This window comes from Rhinolophus ferrumequinum, chromosome 19, assembly GCF_004115265.2.
Source record: "Rhinolophus ferrumequinum isolate MPI-CBG mRhiFer1 chromosome 19, mRhiFer1_v1.p, whole genome shotgun sequence".
Taxonomy (NCBI): domain Eukaryota; kingdom Metazoa; phylum Chordata; class Mammalia; order Chiroptera; family Rhinolophidae; genus Rhinolophus; species Rhinolophus ferrumequinum.
In genome coordinates this window covers 3,615,700-3,634,908 of record NC_046302.1, presented here as the reverse complement: position 1 = coordinate 3,634,908, position 19,209 = coordinate 3,615,700, and the positions used below count along the sequence as shown (strand labels likewise).

Here is a 19,209-nt window from a genome sequence, read left to right as displayed (position 1 = left end):
ATGAATACATGACTGTTCATTTTTTGCCTTCATTCATGGACTATGTAAATGAAAAAGAAACTCTGAAATAATGTATTTTTAAAAGCTTTGACAGTGTGACCACTATTATTATTTTAAAGTCTGCATTTATCTCCACAACCTCCTATCATTATGCCCTACTAATATCTGACTTCAGCACACACTTTTGTGCTGTTAACTAATGAGGAAAGAAGATGCTCTGGGCTTGTGTTTTTGAAGCCTGAGGTGGATGAGAAATTTGGCGGAAGGAGAGGGAAGATGAAAATAGAGACTATGCTCCAGCCATGGGCAACATTCTTCTGCCATGAATCTAGTCTAATGGTGTTTTATAAGCATACTTTGGTGCCAGAGATCAGGATGTGGGGGTGAGGGACACACATATGCAATTAAGGTAAAGACAGTTATTTACCTTAAGAACTGAGAGTTACACCATCAATCAGCATTTATTGTACCTGAGAAATGAGGACTCCTGAGTGCAAGGGTCATAAATTTAAGTGTTTGTAGGGACTTTGGCAGGGAATGTAGGTTAGTGGGTAGGATAGATGTAAGATCTTAGTCTAGGTTTCATCATCTCACTTAGATAGAAACATGGATACAAAAGATATTTTGCTTTCTTCTTAATGCTTTCATAAGAAAAATAACAGTCTGTTAGGATAATAAATAATGATGTTCAACCTCAGGGATAAGGACACATTGAAGATGAAGGGGACTATAAGGAACTAGATAGAGCTTGCAAGAATGTTCCATAATTAGAGTGATTCATAAGCCTGTCTGAAGAAGAAAAGTTCAGCACCCAACAGAAAATGCTGGCATCTCAGTGCTGGGGTGTGCCTGTCATCTGGAGGGTAAAGGCTGGAGGTGATGGTAGATGGGGGGATATGAAAGAGAGGACCAAAATGAGTCTATTTATGGCTTATCATTAGTCATTTTTGCTGTCTACAACCAGAGATATTTTAGTAGGAGCTGGGGAATGCAGATGTCCACACCAACTGAAAACTTGCTCTTTTTCTAATATAGCAGGTTAACCTCACTATGAAAAAAAAACACTTCTCTAATAGAATAAAATAAACATAGCGTGAAAGTGCATTGACTGAAAAATATTTTAATCCATGGAGGATTTAGGATCAATCAAGGGAGTCACATTACAGAAACAGAAACTGCAACCACACACAGGCAAATGGGAAATTTCAACCACAAAAAGACACCAACAGTGTAGAATCACTAAGAAAGCAATATCACAAAGGTGAGGCATTAAACTCAACAAGAAGAAGGAATAGCATTCAAGGAAATTACAAATCACAAGACTACAAATAGGAGATATATCTCCCAAACCAGAATAATGTTATGTAATAGGGGGAAATAAAATGGAATAAAGAAAAGTTAAAAAAAAAAAAAAAGAATATGACCCAGAATACTTCTACTCTTTCAGTGAGTTGGGCCCTACCGCATGGTTAATTTTGTAAATGTTCTAAGGGCCCTGGATGAGAAATGTGTTTTTTGGTTGTAGTGGAAGTTCCATTTATAAATTGAGTTTATTATTCTATTATTCAGATTCTCTATGTCATACTTTTGATATGTCAAGAAATGTAAGAGGTAAGTAAAAGTTTTTCAGCACTAAGCTGATTTCTGTTCATTTCTCCCTGCAGTTCCCTGCACTTTGTAGAGCTTGTCATTAGTTGGTAAGTCTTGCAAAAATTTTCTGATAGCTAATGCTAAGCGAAATAAGTCAGACAGGAAAAGCAGAGAACTGTATGATTTCACTGATATGTGGTATATAAACCAAAAACAAGAAAAGAACAAGACAAACAAATGAGAAACAAGAACTCATAGACACAGACAATAGTTTAGTGGTTACCAGAGGGTAAGGGGGGTGGGGGGTGAGAGATGAGGGTAAGGGGGATCAAATATATGGTGATGGAAGGAGAACTGACTCCGGGTGGTGAACACACAATGGGATTTATAGATGACATAATACAGAATTGTACACCTGAAATCTACGTAATTTTACTAACAATTGTCACCCCAATAAATTAAAAAAAAAGACAAATAAAAGTATTTGAAGTACTTTTTAAGTTTTCAAATGAATATTTGCATTTGTTTTCTATTAATGTTTAATTTAATAAATAAAATATTTAAATGAGATTGGGAATGTTAATACACTGTGTGTTATATGTAAAAACTTACTGTGTACTATAAGGTTTGGTTAAATAAAGTTTGTATTAATTACATTTGTTATGTTTTGAGAAAACCTGAAATATAACAGAAACCTAGCCAAAATGATGCTGTAGAGATCTTGTTTAGCACTCAGGGCAAGAGATGAACTAGGCATGAAATTCCAGTCGGCCTCCATTTAGGAAATTTTATTTACTAAAGTTTTGCATGGACATTTTATATATAGGAGTGTCTCGAAACCTCTGAAAGTCTGTGCCGGGACCACGAACCGTGGTTGCCCCACCTTCTCTATGGCTTTTCTGTTTATTAACATTTACTGTTACAGCCATTATTACAGATGATCAACGAAAATTAAATAAAAAAGATTATTTCGGGAATTTTTGAGAATTCTCGGGAAATATGATTTCCCGTTCTCGATTCCTGAAGGTTCCAAAATGTCGGGAATTTGGAAACCCTAGTGCATAGCTTCCCAAGGGGAGTACTTCGAAGATGACCGTAGTGATATTCAGCAGTGAGGTATATAGTACTTTTTCTAGGATGAGTTCAGAAGCTTAATTGTCCAACCTCGTAATGCGCATCCTTATTCTTCCTTCCCACATTTGGGCAAAAAAGTGTGCATTAATGGCAAAATATGGTGATTATAGGACTATAAATTGCTTCCTCTCCCCCACACCTCACCACCGCATCATAACAGGGGACTACAAATGAAAGAACTGCTGGCCTCAGACCCTACTTAAGAGTCTCTAGGAAAACAAGAGAGAAGAGAAAAACAAGGACACCAGATGAAATTTTAGCCTCTGACAGCACAGCTATAACAAACAGCAAACACAACCTAATCCCTAGCCAGATGAAAATAAAACCTCACATTACAGTCCTATCTACCTTGGTTCCTTTTACCCAGTACATCATGTCTAGCTTTCTACAAAAAATTTACAAGACATACTAAAAGACTAAAACACAGTTTGAAGAAACAGAGCAAGCATCAGAACCAGACTCAGATACCACAGAGATGTTGGAATTATCAGACTGACAATCTAAAATAAGTATGATCAAAATGCTAAGGGTTATTTAGCATTGCCTGGAAATGGAAATGGAAAAGATGGATAATATGCAAGAGCAGATGGGTCATGCAAGCAGAGAGAGAAAAACTCTAAGAAAAAAAATCAAAAGGAAATTCTAGAAATAAAAAACTGTAACAAATATGAACAATGCCTTTGATAGCTTCATCAATAGACTGGATACGGCTGATGAAAGAATTAACGACCTGGAAGATAAGTCAATAGAAATTTCTTCAACTTAATGCAAAGAGAAAAAGAAAAACACAGAGCAGAATATGCAAGAACTGCAGGACAATTACAATTACAATAGGTGTAACATCCTCTAGTAATAGGAATACTAGAAGGGGATAGAAAGAAATAGAAGAGTATATGAAGTATTAATAACTGAGAATGTTCCAAAATTAAAGAAAGACATCAAAACACAGGTCTAGGAGGCTCAGAGAAAACCAACCAGAGTAAAATATCCCAAAAAATCTACAAAGGCATATTACATTTAAGCTTTTATTTAAGAAAATAAAAGACAAAGAGAAAATCTTGAAAGAAGCCAGAGGAGGAAAAAAACCTTACCTATAAAGGGACAAGAATAAGGATTATATCAGACTTCTCTTCTTGGGATGAAATATTTAATGTATTGACACAAAAATCCCATTGACAGAAAAACCTAGAACTGGATCTAATCTGTATCCAGTGAAATTATCCTTCAAAAGTGAGGAAGAATTGAAGACTTTCTCAACAAAAATTAAGGGAATTTGTCACCAATAAACCTGACTCATAAAATATCTTAAAACGGGTTGTTCAAAATAAAGGGGGATAATGATAAAATTCAGAAACTCAGACCTACATATAGAAAAGAAGAACATTAAAGAATGCTCCATAAATAAAGGTAAAAGAATGTTCCATAAAATAAAGGTAAAATAATTGTTTTATTCTGAATTGATCTGACAGATAACAATATATTTAAAATAATTATAGCAGCAATATATTCAGTGATTATAGCTTGTGTATAAGTGAAATGACAGTATTGATAATAAGGCACGGGAAGGAGAAGTCAGAAATACTCTGTTACAAGGTACTTGCATTACCCAAAAAACAGTATAGTGTTATTTGAAAATGGACTTGGGTTAATTGTAAATGTATAGTGCAAACTTTAGAGCAGCCACCAGAAAAAAAAAAAAAAAGAAAAAAAGAAAAAAAAAGTATAATTGATATTCTAAGAGAAGAGAGAAAGTGGAATCACACAAAATGCTCAGTTAAAAGCAGAGAAGTCAGAAAAAAGTGGTAGACCAAAAACGGTAAAGAAAAGAAAAATAAAGGCAATGGACAGAAAACATAATAAATATATTTGATATTAATCCAACTATATCAATAATCACTTTATACATCAATGGTCTAAGTATACCAATTAAAACACAGTGGATAAAAAATCAAAACCCAACTGTATGTTGTCTACAAGAAACCCACTTTAAATATAAAAATATAGATATGCTAAAAGAAAAAGGATAGAGAAAAGTATACCCTCTTAACACTAATAAAGAAATATGGAGTAGCTCTATTAACTTCAGATAAAGCAGACTTAAGAGCTAGGAAAATTATTAGGGATAAAGAGGGATACTACACAATGGTAAATGGTTCAATTCTCTGAGAAGATATAACAATCCTTAATGTGTATGTACCTAATAGTAGAGCATCAAAATATGTGAAACAAAAACTGATAGAATTGCAATGAGAAATAGACAAATTCACGAGTATAGTTGGAAACTTAACACCCCTCTATTAATCCCCACGAATTGAGAGATCCAACAGGTAGGAAATCAGTCAGGACATAGGTGAACTGAACAACATCCTCAGTTAGCTGGATCTTATTGACATTTATAGAATACTTCATCCAACAGCAAAATATACATTCATCTCAAGCTTACATGGAATATTCACCAAGAAAGACAATAAAACACACCCTAACAGATTCAAAAGAATAGAAATCATACAAAGTATGCTTTCAGACCATACTGGAATTACCAGAAGTCAATAATAACAACATATGGGTCAAAGAAGAAGTCTCAAGAGAAATTTTAAAATATTTTGAACTAAATTAAAATTAAAATACAAGTTACCAGAATTTGTGTGATGCACCTAAAGTAGTGTGTAGAGGGAAATTTATAGTATTAAATACATATATTGTTAAAGAAAAATATCTAAGAATCAATAATATAAGCTTCTGTCTTAAGAAACTAGAAAAACAAAAGCAAATTATATCAAAAGTAAGCAGAGAAAAGGAAATAATAAAAAGTAGAGCAGAAACTTACTGGATAAGGGGTGACGTCATACGAATGGCGGCAGGGGTGTCTTTTTGAGTTCTCCTCTGGATCTTATAACAAACAGGACATCTATAACCCATCAAATGACTCTCTGCTCATCACGCAGAACAGCTAAGAGACTCGTGCAAGGATTACTTGAAGGTGGACAAATAGGGAGAGCAGGGGAAGAGGGAAGGGAGCGAAGGGGACATGCGTGGAGACATGGCCTGCACCTGCGGCTGTGAAGACATGGCCGCAAATGCAGCGAATGGCAGCTGCAGAGACGCAGGGGATCCCAGGATGGAACAGAGAACACAAAAGCCAGGAGGTGGGCTCTTTCCCTGCATCCCACAGCTGATCTCTCCCCTCAAGGGGGCAGCATATCCAACATTTGAGGCAGTAACCTCAGCTGAGACCTCCAACTGGGCCCTAGGTCTGACAAAGGACACAAACTCCATACCTGGGCACCTCCCCCCACTCTCCTAATCCTACTCCTGGCGTGCCAGAGACTTAAACTGTCCCCTGAACTGTAGTGGGAGTAGTGTGAGATTACAGAGGAGCTGTAGTGCTCAGGCTCTGAGAAGACCGGCATGCAGCTCTGACCCAGGGAAGAGGCTGGGAAGAGTGTGATTTTTGCTGGGCTAGGAGAGAAGAGACTCCTCCACCCCCAGCCACCACCTTTCCTGGCCTGTGGGAAGAGTGTGACACAGCTGGGCTGGGAGAGAGAAGATCCCTCCATCCCCAGCCCTCACCCTTTCTGGCCTGCCTAGGGCAGGGCAATTACAACTGCAGAGGCACTCCCAGGGATCAGCAGTAAGCGGCAGATGCAGCTCTGGGCTTTCAGCAGCTCAGAAATCTCCCGCCAGCCACACACACACACACACACACACACACACACACACACACACAAGAAGTGCCCTAAGACTCAGGAGACCTGGGCACAGGGCTGGTGGCACTAATCTCAGAGCGCATATGTGCAGGCAAGAGCAGAAACTGCACTGACTTTGTAGAAACTACCATCCAGACCCCTTAAACCCACGCATCTAAATCTGCAGTCCCAAGGTCACTCTGGGCACCAGGTGATTGGCTCTGCCTGCACAGTACACACATGACTCTTTGGTACAGCAGAGGACAACCTGGAGATTACTTGGTGGGATTAAACCAAGACTGGAGCTGCTTTTTTTGTTTTGTTTTGTTTTGATACCTTTGATATCTTTGCCTGTGTTGAGTGTGGGTTATCAGTTGTTTTTACATGTGAATGTATTTGATTTTTTCTTTGTTGTTGTTGTTGTTGCTGTGCTTGATGATTTGCTTTGTTCTGAAATTGCCCTACACTAGGGCACAGCTTAAGAGACACAAGATTCAACACACCCAGTGGCCAACTCCAGACCAAACCAGAGGACTACTGGGTTTGACCTACAAGTGACACACCCAGAGGGAATTCTCTACAGGCACAAGAGCCCATAAAGGCCAAACCTCATTTAAGTGGTCAACCCTCATGCAGCAGAACACCCTGCTGTGGGCAGAGCCAAGTCACACAACTAGTCAGCCTAGGAGTCAACCCCACCTACTCACAAGCAAAAAGCAATTAAAGATCAACCTTAACAGGACAACATATGCAACACAAGAGTCACCTTTGGAGCACACACAGAGGAGAAGAAGGAAGAGGTGCAAGTCAAATATAAAGGACACATACTGCATAAGATAACCCAGCAAGAACTAAGAACCCTAGGGGATCTACCTAATACATCGAAGCAAACAAAGAGAGTCAGCTAGAATGGGGAAACAAAGAAACATGTCCCAAATAAAAGAACAGAAGAAATCTCCAGAATTGGAACCAAATGAAATAGAGGTAACCAACCTATCAGAGACAGAATTCAGAACACTGATGATAAGAATGTTTAAGGAGTTTAGAGACAACATAAAGAAGGATAGAGAAATCATAATGAACTACCAGTTAGAACTAAAGAACACAATTACTGAAATAAAGAACTCACTTGAAGGAATTAACAGCAGGTTAGATGAAGCAGAGGATCGAATCAGCGACTTAGACGACAAGTTAGCAGAGATCACCCAATCACAAAAACAAAAAGAAAAAAGAGTAAAAAACAATGAAGATCGTTTAAGAGACCTCTGAGATAACATCAAGTGCAACAACACGCGCATCATAGGAATACCAGAAGGTGAAGAGAGGGATCAAGGGATTGAGAACATATTTGAAGTAATAATGTCCGAAAACTTTCCTAAGCTGGTGAAGGAGACCGACATACAAGCCCAGGAAGTGCAGAGAGTTCCAACCAGTTTAAACCCAAAGAGGTCCACACCAAGACATATTATAGTTAAAATGGCAAAGGTTACAGACGAAGAGAGAATCCTACAAGCAGCAAGAGAAAGACAGAGGGTTACATACAAGAGAACTCATATAAGACTATCAAATGACTTTTCTACAGAAACATTGCAGGCCAGGAGGGAGTGGCAGGAGACACTCAAAGTGATGGAAAACAAAGGACTACAACCTAGATTGCTTTAGCCAGCAAGGCTATCATTTAAAATTGAAGGAGAGATAAAGAGCTTTCCAGAAAAGAATAAGCTAAAGGAATTTATTACCACCAAGCCAGCATTGCAAGAAATATTAAAAGGACTTCTGTAAACAGAAGAAAGATGAAAACAATCTAACTACAAATATAAAAAAATGGCAATAACTATGTACCTATCAATAATCACTTTAAATGTAAATGTATTAAATACTCCAATCAAAAGACATAGGGTGGCTGAGTGGATAAGAAAGCAAGACCCTTGTATTTGCTGTATACAGGAGACTCACCTCAGATCAAAAGACACACACAGGCTGAAAGTGAAGGGTTGGAGTAATATATTTTATGCAAATGGAAATGAGAAAAAGCTGGAGTTCCAATACTTATATCTGACAAAATAGACTTTAAAATGAAGAACATATTAAAAGACAAAGATGGGTACTATATAATAATAAAGGGATCGATCCGACAAGAGGACATAACCCTAGTAAACATCTGTGCACCCAATATAGGAGCACCTAAATATATAAAACAGATATTGACTGACATAAAACAGAGATCAACAGTGACACAATCATAGTAGGGGACTTCAACACACCTCTGACAACAAGGGACGGGTCTTCCAGACAGAAAATCAATATGGAAACAACGGCCTTAAATGACACATTGGACCACTTGGATTTAATAGATATTTTCAGATCATTTCACCCCAAAGCTGCAGAATACACATTCTTCTCAAGCGCACATGGAACATTTTCCAAGATAGACCAAGTGTTAGGCCACAAAACAAGTCTTGATAAATTTAAGAAAATTGAAACCATACCAATTGTCTTCTCTGACTGCAGTGCTATGAAATTAGAAATGAACTACAGGAAAAAAACTGGAAGACACACCAATTCATGGAGGCTGAATAACATGTTACTAAATAATGAATGGGTCAACCATGAGATCAAGGAAGAAATCAAAAGATATCTCGAGGCAAACAAAAATGAAAACACGACGACCCAAATCTATGGGATACAGTGAAAGCAGTCCTAAGATGGAAATTCATAGCATTGTAGGCCTACCTAAAGAAACAGGAAACATCACTAATCAACAGTTTATCTTCACACTTAAGGGATCTGGAAAAAGAATAGCAAAATACGCCCAAAGGGAGTACAAGAAAGGAGATAACAAAGATCAGAGAGGAAATAAATGAAATAGAAACCAGAAAAACAATGCAAAAGATCAATAAATCCAATAGTTGGTTTTTAGAGAAGATAAACAAAATTGACAAACCTTTAGCCAGACTCATTAAAAAAAAGAGAGGACCCAAATTAATAAAATCACAAATGAAAGAAGAGAAGTGACAACAGGTACCACAGAAATACAAAAAATGTTAAGAAATTACTATGAGCAACTATATGCCAACAAATTTGACAATCTGGAAGAGATGGACAATTTTCTAGAAGTATACAACCTTCCAAGGCTAACTCAAGAAGAAACAGAAAACCTCAATAGACTGATTATCACCAGGGAAATTGAATCAGTAATCAACAATCTCCCAACAAACAAAAGCCCTGGACCAGATGGCTTTACAGGTGAATTTTACAAAACATTCAAAAAGAATTATCACTTATTCTCCTCAAGCTATTACAAAAAAATCCAGAAGAAGGGAAGACTCCCAAACACTTTTTACGAAGCCACTATCACCCTGATCCCAAAATCAGATAAAGATACCACAAAAAAAGAAAACTACAGCCTGATATCTCTAATGAACATAGAAGCAAAAATCCTCAACAAAATATTAGCAAACAGAATTCAACAATACATTAAAAAGATCACCCTAATCTAGTGTGATTCATCCTTGGTATACAAGAGTGGTTCAACATCTGCAAATCAATTAATATAATACACCACATTAACAAAATGAAGAATAAAAATCACATGATCATATCAATAGATGCAGAAAAAGCATTTGATAAAATCCAGCAACGATTTATGATAAAAACCCTTAAGAAAGTGGGACTAGAGGGATCATATCTCAACATAATAAAGTCCATATATGATAAACCCACAGCTAACATTATAGTCAATGGGGAAAAGCTAAAACCATTCCCCTTAAGATGAAGAACAAGGCAAAGTTGCCCACTTTCTCCACTTCTATTCAACACAGTGCTGGAAGTTCTAGCCACAGCAATCAGACAAGAAAAAGAAATAAAAGGCATCCAAATTGGTAAGGAGGAAGTAAAATTGTCATTATATGCAGATGACATGATACTGTATATACAGAACCCTAAAGACTCCACCAAGAAACTATTAAAGCTGATAGATGAATTTAGTAAAGTAGCAGGATACAAAATTAATATTCAGAAATCTGTTGCATTTGTATATGCCAATAATAAAACATCAGAAGGAGAAATTAAAAAAACAATGCCATTTATAATTGCTTCAAAGACTATAAAATACCTGGGAATAAATTTAACCAAAGAAGTAAAAGATCTGTACTCAGAAAATTATAAGACACTGAAGAAAGAAATGAAAGAAGATATAAATAGATGGAAACACATCCCATGTTCATGGATAGGAAGAATTAATATAGTTAAAATGTCCATACTGCCTAAGACAACATACATATTCAACAGAATTCCTGTCAAACTACCAATGACGTTTTTCACAGAAATAGAACACATAATCCTAAAATTTATATGGAACCATAAAAAACCCTGGATAGCCTCAGAAATCTTGAGAAATAAGAACAAAGTGGGAGGTATAATGATACCTGACATCAAATTATACTACAAGCATACAGTAATCAAAACAGCATGGTACTGGCACAATAGCAGACACATAGATCAATAGAACACAATAGAGAGCCCAGAAATAAATCCATGCCTACCTATATGGCCATTTAATCTACGACAAAGGAAGCAAGAATGTATGGTGGGGTAAAGACAGTGTACTCAATAAATGGTGCTGGGAAACCTGGACAAACACACTCAAAAAAATGAAGCTGGACCACCTCCTTACACCATATACAAAAATAAATTAAAAATGGGTTAAAGACTTAAGTGTAAGATCTGAAACCATAAAAATCATAGAAACAAATATAGGAAGAAACTTTACAGACATTACCTAGAGTAAGATTTTTACTGATATATCCCCTTGCACAAGGGAAGTAAGAGAAAAAATAAACATGTGGGATTACATCAAACTAAAAAGTTTTTTCACAGCAAAGGAAACCATCAATAAAACAAAAAGGGATCCTACTGAATGGGAAAAGATATTTGCCAATGATGTATCTGATAAGGGGTTAATATCACAAATTTATAAAAAACTCACTCAACTCAACTCCAAAAAAACAAACACTTTTTACAAGGTCACTATCGTACGAACCCAGTTGAAAAATGGGCAGAGGACATGAAGAGACATTTTTCTAAAAAGGACATACAGATGGCAAACAGACATGAAATGAAAATGAAAAAACACTCAACCTCACTAATCATTAGAGAAACGTAAATAAAAACCACAATGAGATACCACCTCACCCCAGTCAAAATGGCTATCATCAATAAATCAACAAACAACAAGTGCTGGCGCGGATGTGGAGAAAAGGGAACGCTTGTGCACTGTTGGTGGGATTGCAGATTGGTGCAGCCACTATGGAAAACAGTATGGAGGTATCTCAAAAATCCGAAAATGGAACTACCCTATGATCCAGTAATTCCACTCCTAGGTATCTCTCCGGAGAAATCCAAAACTCCAATTCAAAAATCTTTATGCACTCCTATGTTTATTGCAGCACTATACACAATAGCTAAGACATGGAAACAACCAAAATGCCCATCGGTAGATGACTGGATTAAGAAAATGTGGTACATTTATACAATGGAGTACTACACAGCCATAAAGAAGAAAGCAATCTTACCATTTGCAACAACATGGATGGACCTAGAGAACATTATGTTAAGTGAAATAAGTCAGACAGAGAAAGATAGGTACCATATGATCTCACTTATATGCGGAATCGAAAGAAAAGAATAAGTGAATGAACTAATCAGAAACAGTTTTGGAGACAAAGAGGAAAAACTGAGGGTTGCTAGATGGGTGGGGGGGTGGTGGTAAGGGGGAAGGTTGAGGGGATTAGAAAACAATCAGTAACCACAAGATGGCCACGGGGTTTTGAAAATTAATCTGGGGAGCGTAATCAATAATGTTGTAAAGATTTTGTAGGTATCAAATAGACATGTGTCCCATTTCGGAGACCATCTCAGGGAAGATGTAGATGCCTGATAACTGCTCTGTACACCTGAAGCTGAACAATAATGAATGCCAACTATAATATTATTGATATACATATGTATATATAGGTATGTATACATTTACAAGAGACAGAGTACAGCATTGGGAGTGGAGATAGTGGAAATGGGATGGCTCGCTGCGATGTCAGAGAGATAGTGGATGGGGGCGGGGGGTCCAGAGTGTGAGGGATATAAATGATAAATGTCTAAGAAAAAAACAAAAAAAACAAAAACCTCATAGACAAGACAGACAATAGTTTAGTGGTTACCAGAGGGTAAGGGTTTGGGGGGTGGGAGATGAGGGTAAGGGGAATCAAATATATGGTGATGGAAGGAGAACTGACTCTGGGTGGTGAACACACAATGTAATTTATAGATGATGTGATACAGAATTGTACACCTGAAATCTATGTAATTTTACTAACAATTGTCACCCCAATAAATTAAAATATATATATATATAAAATAATAAAAAAAATTAAAAAGTGAAATGTAAAAAAAAAAAAAACAACCACAATGACTCGGTAACTAACAACGACTCGGCAACTAAATTGAAAACAATGACTTGACTTAGAGCTGAGTTGCATCCTCCACAACTAGTTGAAAACAATGACTTGACTTGGAGCTGAGCTGGGCCCTCCACAACTAGATTGAAAAAAAATAACACAACTTGACTTGGAGCTGATGGGTCCTGGAAAAACACACTGTTCCCCAATATTCCCCAATTAAAAAAAATTATATCCCAACAAGTTATTTTGTGGATATCAACAAACTGATTCTAAAGTTTATGTGGAGAGACAAAAGATCTGGAATATTCAATACAATATTGCAGGAGAGGAGCAAAGTTAAAGAGCTGAAACTACATGACTTTAAGACTTACTATGAATCTACAGTAATCAAGACACTATGGTATTAGGAAAACAATAGACAAGTAGATCAATAGACAGAATAGAGAACCCAGAAAGAAACTGGTTTTTGACAAAGGAGCAAAGGCAATACAGTGGAGAAAAGATAGACTTTTCAACGAATGATTCTTGAACAATTGAATATATAGATGCAAAAAATGACTCAAACTCATTAATAAACCTAAATGTAAAATGTAGAACTGTAAAAGTCCTAGAAGTTAATATAAGAGAATATGTAGGTGACCTTGTGTTTGGCTTTTTAGGTACAGCACCAAAAGCACAATTCATGAAAGAAAAAAAAAATAATGAATTGGACTTCATTAAAATTTAAAACTTCTGCTCTGTAGAAGACACTATTTAAGAGAATAAAAAGAAGCCATAGATAGGAAAAACTCTTTGCAAAACACATATCTGATAAATGACTGATATTCAAAGAATTCTTAAAACTCAAAAATAAGATAACAAACTATTCAATTAAAAAATGGGGGAAAGATCTGAACAGACATCTCACCAAAGAAGATATACAGATGGCAAATAAGCGTATGAAGAGATGCTCAACATTGTATGTCATTAGGGATTGCAAATTTAAACAACAGTGAAATACCTGTACACACCTATCAGAATGACTACACTCCAAAACATTGACAACACCAAGTGCTGTCAAAGATGTGGAGCAACAGGAACTCTCGTTCATTGCTGGTGGGGATGCAAAATGGTACAGCCACTTTGGAAAATAGTTTGGCAGTATTTTACAAAACTAAACATACTCTTTCCATACAATCCAGCAATCACACTGCTTGGTATTTACTTAAATGAGTTGAAAATTTACATCTACACAAAAACCTGTACATGGATTTATGGCAGCTTTGTTCATAATTAATTAAACTTGGAAGCAATCAAGATGTCCGTCAGTAGGTACATGGATACATGTACTGTACTGTGGTACATCCAGACAATTGTATGTTACTCAGTGCTAAAAAGAAATTATCTATGAAGCCCCAAAGAGACATAGAGGAACCTTAGATGCATATTACTTAGTAAAAGAAGCCAATATTAAAAGCCTACATACTGTACAATTCCAACTATACGGCAGTCTCAAAATGGCAAAACTAGGGAGACAGTAAAAAGATCTGTGGTTACCAGGGGTTTGTGAGGAAAAAGGAGGAACGAACCGGTGGAGCACACAAGATATGTTTTACAGTAGATAAACCATTATCTACTAAAATGACAAATGCAGGTCGTTATATATCTGTCAAATCCCATATGATATACAACAAAAGAGAGAATCCTAATGTAAACTTGTAGACTTTAGTTAATATAAAGTATCAACATTGAATTACTAAGAATAACAAATGTACCACACTAATGCCAATGCAAGAAGTTAATAATAAAGGAAAGTGGGGTGGTGGGGGGTAGACCTGAGGGAGTATATGAGAACTCTCTGTGCTCTCTGCTCAATTTTTCTTTAAACTCAAAATTGTTCTAAAATATAGTCTATTAATTTAATTAATTAGATAAATAAATTAATTAATAAAATCTATCTCTATAGTTCACATCTTACTCCAAAATACAGTTAAATTGGGTTAAAACTAAATATTTAAAATATTAAATATAGCAAGAAAACATGAAATATTAGAAAATACTAGTAAATACTGGGCTTTACAAGCCTTACACTAAAAACAAATGTAAAAGAAAGTATGTGATAAACTTTCATACATGAAGATTTTACATGTCTGTGAAGCAATTTGCCAAAAGAAAAAAAAAAACAAACATGTTCAAATCACAAGTAATCAAAAACTTGATTTAATAATAAAACAAAACTATTTTTCTCCTGTAAAATTGGAAAATATTTAAAACAATATAAATATCCTATGTTGGTTAGGTTATAGGGAAATAGACAATCTTATATACCTCTGATAGTGGTATAACTTAGTGCACTGATAAATTGGTATAATAAATATCAAAATCCTAAAAATAGTTCTTTTCTTCTGACTGAGCAATTTCACTTCTAACTTATGTTTGAACAAGCAAATAAAGACGTGAGTATTTTTAAATAACACATTCACACTGGGTAAGCCATGCAGCAGTTATAAATGACAGTGTAATCTGTTTCATGCCCAGGAATTTACAAGCCAAAACATCCAACAGGAAAAACACCACTATAATTTTTTAAGGAGTGTATGCAAGCACCTTAAAATGTTTGTGTACTTGCAGTGTAAAAGCCTGAAAGTCGCTGGGTAGAGTTTTTGGGGTCTGTTTTTTTGTTTTGTTTTGTTTTATGACTGCAATTATCTTTTTCTTTCCAGAATATTGTTTTGTTTTTTCTTTTCTACACTGGGCACGTATTCCTTGTTGAAAAATAAAGGAGTGCAAAAAAAGACTCCTTTGGAAGCTGGAAGGTAGAGTCTAGTAGCCACCTGGTGGGGCTGTTGTTACAGTTGAGGAGCAATGGGTGGGGCCACAGGCAACCTTGGCCCTTGGCCACAGAAATATCGGGTGCAATGATGGGGAAAAGCCGGAAAAGGGGGACTACAGAGCCCCACGTGGGCCATCTGGCAGCCTTCCAGCCTTTGCCTCTTTTTTGAGTTGGCACCACTCGGTGTCCTTGACCCAGGTGGTGCGTGGGTGTTACCTTAGGCAGAAAGAATAGGGATGCAGGGGGATAGAGGGAGGACATGGGGACGCTGTGGGGCGGCCCTAGCAGCATTAGGACTGCAATGGCTTCCCAGGCCTCCTACCCCAAACCCCCACCTAGGATTGTCTCCTCAGGACCCAGCTACCAGGTTTTGCTATGCAGGAGCAGCAGCTCTGAGTCCCTTGTTCTCGTGTTGTAGTGTTGCGACCCACCAAGGGACGGTGCTCTAGAAGACGGCAGAGGCTCAGCTAAGCTGCCAAGTGGTCAGCCTTCATTCAGCCACAGGTGTCCCATTCCTCTAAGTGCCCTTTGGAGGGTGCAAAGCTGACTCCCCTCCTGCAATCAGCCTGTTCAGCTTGGCATCTGGTAGGCAGCACGCTTGTCCCTCCCACAGCCAGGGTCCCCTGGGGGAGTGTCTTTTCTAAGGTCCTGAACATAGGGAAAGGCCACAGTGCACTGCTACCTAGACCAACAGAGGCTGCAGACCTGGTTCAACCTTGGAGAATCGCTTCCATCTCTCAGCCTCATGTCTCCCAACATTGTTGCGAAGGGTAATACCGAATCAACTTTCACAGAGGGCTTCCTAGGGCCAGACATGATGCGTAATCTCATGTAATTCTCAAGCAACCTTAGGAAGTAGGCACAATTATTTATCACCCCTCCCAATTTCAGCCAAAGAAACTGATTCAGAGCTTAAGAAAGTTGCTCAAGGTCACAGAGTAGTGGAAAGTGGGGAGGGACGCTACAGCACACACCTCTTAACCACAAGTTTGAGACTACTTGTTAAATTGTCTCTGTCCCCATCTAAGGGAGAATTCTGTCTCTCCTAGGCAGCTGGTAAATGAGCTGCGCCCCCCCACCTCGCCCCGAGATGGGGGGCAGGCTGGGCTATGAGTAGGGCAACCCCCAGGGTCTGGCTCCTCTTGCACAGGACCAATGCGGGGATGGGGGGTGGGGAGGGGCGGGGGGGGGGAGTTTTCCCAATCCAGAGAATGGGGTAAGGGATTTAGGAAAGGGGGCAGACGGCCCAGGGGGACAAGTTGTCCCTCTGTCACAGACAATCCGTGTCACCTTTAGCTTGTCCCCTTTTCTCTCCGAGCCTCAGTTTTCTCTTCTGTAAGCCGGGTCTATAATGCCCACTCCACAGGTTGGAGCGGGCTCTGTTAAGCTCTGCCCTCCCTGCCCAGCCCCCTGTCGCGGTCCTCTAGACTGAAGATCCCAGGCCAGGCTGGAGGTTCGGCTACCCCAAGGGGAACCCGGGATCCGGATCCCAGGCCCCACGTTCCTGCGGTGAGGCTCGTGGAGCCCCCGGGACCCCCGTAGGTGCGAACTGGGATAGCCTGCCTTCCTCTGGCGGGGGGCGAGGGGGGAGTCGGGATGCGCCGGGACTCACCAAGCAGAGAAGGAGGTGCAGGCGTTGCGGGCCAGAAGGGACCTCTGAGAGCCGCGGTCTGGGAACTGTGGCTGACGCAGGCTGGCCCTGAGCGGCGGAGAGGTGGGACCCGCCCCGGCCAGTCCGGGAGCCACAGTCAAGGTCAGAGCTCCGGAGGGGAGAGGCGCCCGGCAGAGGCGAGAAAGGCGGGGGACGCGGGAAGAGCAGAAAGTCACTCTGGGTGGGGGTGGGAAGGACTCTGACAAACTCTGAGACCGTGGCGCGACGCATCACTCACCCTCTCTGGGCCTGCTTGCATTTATAGGGAGGACTTGCTATAGACCCTTCCAGAATTCACGGGGCTTTGAAAAGGCCCAAGCGCCACGAGTTTATGAGTACTTGCAAGGCTGAATTGGTAAAGGGAAACTCACCAAAACGGGTAATTTTCACTCACTCACTCACTCACTCACTCACTCACTCAAAAATAAAGTACCAAGTTCCTGCCATATGTTGTGGACACGAGGCAGAGTCAAACAAGATCCTTGCCCCCTGTACCTCCAGGAACCTGCGCGAGTCAGTAACTGCGTGTCTGGGTTTCTGCCTGCACAGTGCCCTTTCCTGCCTTTCTAGGCAATTCCTCTTCTTCCAGTGCTCCCTTCCACCTAGTCGGTATGCCAGGAACCCCTCCCCTGTCTCCCAACCTGACCAATCCTGCCTCAGGCAAGGTTATTTGTTTCCTTCTGGGCCAAGGAAAATCAGGGGAAAAAAGAATACAGAGGAGAATAAATATGCCCATTTTTTCCTGACATCCATCCCCTGTTCAAGTGGCTCCTTCTGCCTGGAATGCAACCTCCTGCCACACACGCTGCTGGACTTCTCTATGCCTTTCCTATCTTCACTTCTTTGGAGGGCTCTCTCTACCTGAGTTCCAGACACCTGGACTTCTATTCAGGGCCTGAACACATCAAGCTTGCTCCAGTCTCAGGACTTTTACATTGGCCTCTGCTGGAACATTCTTTTCTCAAATACTACAGAGGCACGCCCTCTCTTGCCTTCATATTGAGGCTTACATATCAAATATCTGATGCAGAGCCTTAGAGAAGTTGTTCCAGGTTACACAGTCTAAAGAAGTCCCTCAGCCACTCCGTATCACGTTACCATTGTATTTCTTTCTCAGCACTTACTGTATATCTGAGATTTTCTTGTTCATTATTTCTTGTTCATTACCTGTCTCTACCACTAGACTCTAAGCTCTCTAAAGGTAGGAAACTGGTGTGATGCATTCACTGTTGTATTCCCAATAACAGTGATGGCACATAGTAGATGCTAAATGTTTGTTGAATGGCTTAATGTCCACATACCAGGATGAACACCCAAGATTGAGGTGACCCATCTCTACTGAGCCCTCTAGCCCATTCTCAGGAATTGTCCCCTTGTTCTTTCTGCTCCAGTCTCCAGTTTTCCTGGCTATCCCTCACATATACCGACCTTCTTGACTCATGAACTTTTCACGTGCTATTCATCTTCTTCTCCAAGGGAATCCCATTCATACTTCAGGAGGTTCCTACTTAAATATCACATCTTCAGGGACTCTTTTCCTGGGCACACACCCACTAGAACAGATCCTTCATTATATGATCACAGAGGGCCCTCTAATTTTCCTTGATGCATTCTCCCCGCCCATTGTAATTTTGTCATGGCTTCTGGGATTATTTGATTGACATGTCTCCCCCACTAGAACCTGAGGGCAAAGACTATCTTAGTCCCCAGCAATTCTCCAACACTTAATTTAGTGCTTTGTGTTCAGAAAGTGATCAATAAAATTTGTAGAATAAATGACTGAATATCAGGAGCCTGGAATGGGAAAGCAGTGCGAGCAGAAATTTGAAGCTAGAATAGAGAAGGCAGAATGATGGGAGGTAACAGGAACCCCCCCAAAGA

General features: G+C 39.1%; 1 protein-coding gene across 2 annotated transcripts in view; it reads right to left on the bottom strand.

The window, feature by feature from the left end:
• ALDH1L1 (aldehyde dehydrogenase 1 family member L1) overlaps positions 1 to 17,451 on the bottom strand; it is a 114,913-nt gene extending 97,462 nt beyond the window's left edge. For both annotated transcript variants that reach the window (XM_033135659.1, XM_033135658.1), the window contains exon 1: positions 17,290 to 17,451. The gene's annotated coding sequence lies outside the window, so the exon portion shown is untranslated. The remainder of the gene's footprint in view (positions 1 to 17,289) is intronic.
• Positions 17,452 to 19,209: the final 1,758 nt, after the last annotated feature.